Source organism: Stomoxys calcitrans, chromosome 5 (assembly GCF_963082655.1).
Source record: "Stomoxys calcitrans chromosome 5, idStoCalc2.1, whole genome shotgun sequence".
Lineage (NCBI taxonomy): Eukaryota > Metazoa > Arthropoda > Insecta > Diptera > Muscidae > Stomoxys > Stomoxys calcitrans.
The window spans coordinates 61,090,242-61,096,948 of NC_081556.1; positions in this window are offsets into that span (position 1 = coordinate 61,090,242).

The following is a 6,707-nucleotide window of genomic DNA, read 5'->3' on the forward strand; positions in this document are numbered from 1 at the left end:
TGATAACGGGAGCGAAAAGGAGTGCTCTCAGAGCGACACTCAATTTGACACTTGAACTGGGACCGCGACGGACTATGTGGCGGCGAATCCTTCTTCGATGGCGACTTGGAGGTTGTTTTCCTTATCGGCATTCTCTGTTCCCTCTGTTTAATCGGATGTATCCAAAATAGAATGGGCACCGGGGCAGAGGTGTTTGTTGAGTTCCTGGGAATTAGGCAGTCACATAGACTTCTGGACGGGTGGTGTGTCTGTCTGACTGGGGTTTTTGGGATCCTCAGGGCCTTGGTTGGATATGACGCAATGGGCGATTCTGCCAGACTTTCACGATATCACGATATATGTGGACAGTCAGCTTGTGCCGGGTCCCGGACCATCAAGTGTTGGCGGAAAACGAGGAGAAGTCTGACGAACTGGCTAGGTTTGAATCGCGGATGTATTCTACGAGGGCTACGGCGACGGTGAACCCCCTCTGCGCTGGCTGTTTGGGATGGCGGATTCGGTGAATACGTAGACTTGGCGTGGGCTGGCATTGCGGGCTGCAAGGTAGCCAACTCCTGTGGCCGAGGTTCTCGGGGTTCGAGGTTCTGGGACTTCTAGTGCCCTGAGGAATAACGACCTTTGATTGTCGGTGGAAGTCCTACCCGACCACTATGACGTCAGGTCGTTGAAATCGCGATTGGCTCGTTACGAGGAGGACTTCTGAACGGTCTGTGGGAATAAGGAGGGGTTTGATGACGGTCGAGCATATCCTGTGTTAATGCCGGGCGATGGCGCAAAGAGGCGTAGGATTATGGATGAACACCTCTTTTCTTCTTTAAGCTCTCTACATTTTTTCGAACCTTGTCATTCTGTTTCTTGTTTCTTCGTATACGAGTGAAGCGGTAGACAATTGCAGTTGCCAGGTGTGTGTCCTTTCTCATTCTTCTTTTATTGCAAATCCATTATTTGGATATAAGCGATCTATGAATACATTTGCTTCATCACTTTAGTTCATCTTTTGTTTCGAACATAAATAAAGTTTTGTTATTTTTAAGCATATATTATATCGGTAAATGCAGTTCCCGGTTTCTCTCACTTTGCATTTATTAGGGTGTTTTCATCGGATGTGCCTGTTCATTGTTGGATACTCTTAAGCCATGACATTTCCCTTCTACCTCTGCGATTACCCTCCATTTTTCCTTTAAGGATTTGCTGTAGCAATCTATATTTGTTGTTTCTGAATATGTGTGCCAAGCATGGCTGCTGAGTCGGAGTCGAGCAATTTTGCCCGGAATCAGAGTCAGGAAAATTATCTCGACCCCAGACAAGGTAGTAAAAAATGTTTAAACAAAATAAAAAAAATCTTTAAAATTTTTATATTAAAAAAATTAAATGTTGTTAGTTTAATAGTAGGCTGTTGTATTCAGTTTTTCTGTTTTTAAATTCAAGCTCGAGGTCAACATTTCAGGGAAATTTTTCTTAGAGAAAACTTTATCGAAATATTGTTTTAATTTTGTTGTATTGTATCGGCTATAGGTCCATTAAAACACAAATATTTAAGGTTTTTTTCTTTTATTTTTCTCCAATATTTCGGTAGACTCCGTCTACCATTTTCAAGGCTAGTTGTATTTAAATAAAAAAACAGAAAAACACAAATTTTAGTAAAAACGAATCACACAATAAAAACAGAAAAACAATAATTTTTAAGAAACTTTAATTCCTATTACATTTAATGAGTTGTTACACGAACTATTGTCTGTTGGCAACTAAATGTTCTCTTCTGCTGTGCTTGTTGACTGTGTGGCGGTATACCTTCGCGCAGCTTTCTATATCTTTCTTGAAATTCATTCTCTCGTCAGGCGGTAAGTCGATGATATGCAACATCTCGAGAGTGAATCTTCGTCTGTAATTATTCTCTTGAGCTAAGATGTCCACATCGTTGAGGTTTGGCTTATGACCAGTCAATGCACAGTGGGCTGCTAGTGCAGTTTTCTGCTCGATTGGTCTATTATTGGCTTTTTGGTCAGATTTATGTGCAGATAACCTAGTTTTCAATTTCGTCATGGTAGTGCCAATATATGCCATCGGGCATATATTGGACTTGTCGCCGTTACATCTAATTTTATATACCACGTTTGATTTTTCCTCATTTTTAATTCTACATTTTGTCTTGCTGAATAATTCATTCACAGTTTTGCCTGTTTTTAATGCGAGATGGTATTTGTCCTTGTCGTATAGATTTGATTTGCCAAATCTTTCGGAGAATCCTTGTATGTATGTTAGCGATTTATAAATTTTTCCTTTTGTAGGCTGCTCTCCGTCTATGATTTTTCCAAGACGTTCCTTGGCCTTGCCTAACAGTGAATTAATTGTCCAATTAGGGAAGTCGTTGGCTCTAAGAATTGCCCTTATTTTCCTCTCATTGTCAGGATGAAAGTCTGGATCACTAATGCTAAATACTCTTCTTATAAAATTCGTTGCTGTGTTTGTTATTACTCTCTTGTGGTGTTTAGAGTAAAAATTGATTAATCTTCCGGAAGCCGTCGATTTTTGATACCAATCTATTTTTAGCTGGTTGCCATGTCTATAAACTACCGAGTCCAAATAAGGTAGTTTGCCATCATATTCTTCTTCCTTCGTAAATTGGATGTAGTTGTTGAAGGAGTTCAGAGTCTTCAGCGTCTCTGCCACGTCTGATTTCTTCAAAATCGCGAAAATGTCGTCTACATATTTTGTCAATATCTTAGGTTTTCTTATTTTGTCAAATGTGTTATTGAGAAGTTCCTCCATTACGATGTCAGCAATAATGGGTGAAGCGGGTGATCCCATTGGCATTCCTCTAAGCTGTTCATACAACTTGTCATCGTATTTAAAATATCTGCTGTCCTTAATGCAGAATGTTAGAATTTCCTTGAAAATTTCCCTTGGAATATTGGTATATTTTTCAATCTCGTCCCATTTATTCTCAATTGTCTGGAGTGCTAAATTTATTGGAATACTTGGGAACAAGGACACCACGTCAAAAGATACTAAAACTTCGTCATTTTCTATGGTCATGTTCTTTATCTTAGCTCTAAAGTCCACTGCGTCTTTCACATTATATTTGGAATCCTTGGTGATATTTTTCAAAATATTCACTATGTACCTACATAGATGATAGGACGGCGCGTTTATTGATGAACATATTGGTCTCAACGGTGTACCTTCTTTATGGATCTTTGGGAGTCCATATATTCGAGGGGCCAATGCGGTCTTGCTGGTCAATTTATTCTTCTCCTGGATGCTGATAAGATTCAAGTTGTGAAGTTTATCCACCAATTTGTTGTTCCTTGTCTGTAGCCTAGATGTTGGGTCAATCTTTAAGCGCCTATACATACACATATCGTGTATTATTGCCTTCATTTTTTGCTCGTAGTCATCTTTGTACAAAGCCACTGTCTTTCCTCCCTTGTCTGCCGTTAAAATTAATAAATCCTCATTCTCCTTTAAATATTTTCTCGTTTGAGACACTGTGTCCACCACATATTTGTCTCTCATGCTCATCTTTGACTTTCGTAAGTGATCGTCTATCAATGTTGTAAGCTTGGTTCTTCCCATCTCCTGTTCCTCTCTATTCTCTATAGTTTGTACACACTCCTCTCCCTCTGCAATGACTTGCAAGAGTGGAAAGTTCTTGTTGGTGTGTGGGAGAGCGTGTTTCGGACCTAAAGAGAGAATCCATTGTACGTTCGTTGGTATCTCTCGCTCTGTTTTATTCACAAACCACACGTCGTTGCGTCTAATGTTGAGGGCCTTGTCTTGTCGTTGTGTGAGTGCCTGTAGTTTCTTTATGTGTGTTGTCTTGCTCTTGCTAACATTGCAACTTTCCACTCTTGCAAGTCATTGCAGAGGGAGAGGAGTGTGTACAAACTATAGAGAATAGAGAGGAACAGGAGATGGGAAGAACCAAGCTTACAACATTGATAGACGATCACTTACGAAAGTCAAAGATGAGCATGAGAGACAAATATGTGGTGGACACAGTGTCTCAAACGAGAAAATATTTAAAGGAGAATGAGGATTTATTAATTTTAACGGCAGACAAGGGAGGAAAGACAGTGGCTTTGTACAAAGATGACTACGAGCAAAAAATGAAGGCAATAATACACGATATGTGTATGTATAGGCGCTTAAAGATTGACCCAACATCTAGGCTACAGACAAGGAACAACAAATTGGTGGATAAACTTCACAACTTGAATCTTATCAGCATCCAGGAGAAGAATAAATTGACCAGCAAGACCGCATTGGCCCCTCGAATATATGGACTCCCAAAGATCCATAAAGAAGGTACACCGTTGAGACCAATATGTTCATCAATAAACGCGCCGTCCTATCATCTATGTAGGTACATAGTGAATATTTTGAAAAATATCACCAAGGATTCCAAATATAATGTGAAAGACGCAGTGGACTTTAGAGCTAAGATAAAGAACATGACCATAGAAAATGACGAAGTTTTAGTATCTTTTGACGTGGTGTCCTTGTTCCCAAGTATTCCAATAAATTTAGCACTCCAGACAATTGAGAATAAATGGGACGAGATTGAAAAATATACCAATATTCCAAGGGAAATTTTCAAGGAAATTCTAACATTCTGCATTAAGGACAGCAGATATTTTAAATACGATGACAAGTTGTATGAACAGCTTAGAGGAATGCCAATGGGATCACCCGCTTCACCCATTATTGCTGACATCGTAATGGAGGAACTTCTCAATAACACATTTGACAAAATAAGAAAACCTAAGATATTGACAAAATATGTAGACGACATTTTCGCGATTTTGAAGAAATCAGACGTGGCAGAGACGCTGAAGACTCTGAACTCCTTCAACAACTACATCCAATTTACGAAGGAAGAAGAATATGATGGCAAACTACCTTATTTGGACTCGGTAGTTTATAGACATGGCAACCAGCTAAAAATAGATTGGTATCAAAAATCGACGGCTTCCGGAAGATTAATCAATTTTTACTCTAAACACCACAAGAGAGTAATAACAAACACAGCAACGAATTTTATAAGAAGAGTATTTAGCATTAGTGATCCAGACTTTCATCCTGACAATGAGAGGAAAATAAGGGCAATTCTTAGAGCCAACGACTTCCCTAATTGGACAATTAATTCACTGTTAGGCAAGGCCAAGGAACGTCTTGGAAAAATCATAGACGGAGAGCAGCCTACAAAAGGAAAAATTTATAAATCGCTAACATACATACAAGGATTCTCCGAAAGATTTGGCAAATCAAATCTATACGACAAGGACAAATACCATCTCGCATTAAAAACAGGCAAAACTGTGAATGAATTATTCAGCAAGACAAAATGTAGAATTAAAAATGAGGAAAAATCAAACGTGGTATATAAAATTAGATGTAACGGCGACAAGTCCAATATATGCCCGATGGCATATATTGGCACTACCATGACGAAATTGAAAACTAGGTTATCTGCACATAAATCTGACCAAAAAGCCAATAATAGACCAATCGAGCAGAAAACTGCACTAGCAGCCCACTGTGCATTGACTGGTCATAAGCCAAACCTCAACGATGTGGACATCTTAGCTCAAGAGAATAATTACAGACGAAGATTCACTCTCGAGATGTTGCATATCATCGACTTACCGCCTGACGAGAGAATGAATTTCAAGAAAGATATAGAAAGCTGCGCGAAGGTATACCGCCACACAGTCAACAAGCACAGCAGAAGAGAACATTTAGTTGCCAACAGACAATAGTTCGTGTAACAACTCATTAAATGTAATAGGAATTAAAGTTTCTTAAAAATTATTGTTTTTCTGTTTTTATTGTGTGATTCGTTTTTACTAAAATTTGTGTTTTTCTGTTTTTTTATTTAAATACAACTAGCCTTGAAAATGGTAGACGGAGTCTACCGAAATATTGGAGAAAAATAAAAGAAAAAAACCTTAAATATTTGTGTTTTAATGGACCTATAGCCGATACAATACAACAAAATTACAAGAATTTTAAACCAGGTCAACAATACCCTAACAGAAATATTGTTTTTATAGAAAATGTTATTGATGTGTTGTCTTTAAAGAAACTTTCAATAATTTTTTAATAAAAATTTCATTGAAATTTAAAAAAGAAAAAAAGAAAAAGTTGTATTAAAATTTTGTCCTAAGAAAAATGTTGATTAAAATTTTGTCTTGAGGAAAAATTTTATAAAATTTTTGCTCACTAATTAGTGAGTAGGTGGAAGCATGTAATTTTTTTTCAGCAGTCTGATGAAGCCTCTCGTAAAGGCCGAAATCGCGATCATTGCAGCGCGCCCCAATACATTTAAAGACCACATGTGCTGAGACTCTTTTAAGTGTTTTTGTTGTTTTGAAATAGAAATATGAAATAAAAACACACTGGTCTAAGCTAGTTTATCCAACAACAAAATGAAATAATTTTTGTGACCAAACTAAATAAGAGCAAAAAAAGATTTTTTATTAGAATTTTGTTTAAGCAAAAAATTTCATTAGCATTTTGTCTTTAAAAAAAGTTGAATTGAAAATTGCATTAAAATTTAGAAAAATTGAAGAAAAATATCAAAATTTCAAAGAAATTAAAATTTATAAAAAAATACGTTAGGTTAGGTTGAAGAGAGGGTGCGGATGTTAATCCGCTCCATGCCACTATGGACATCCGCTCCATGCCACTATGGACACCTAAGC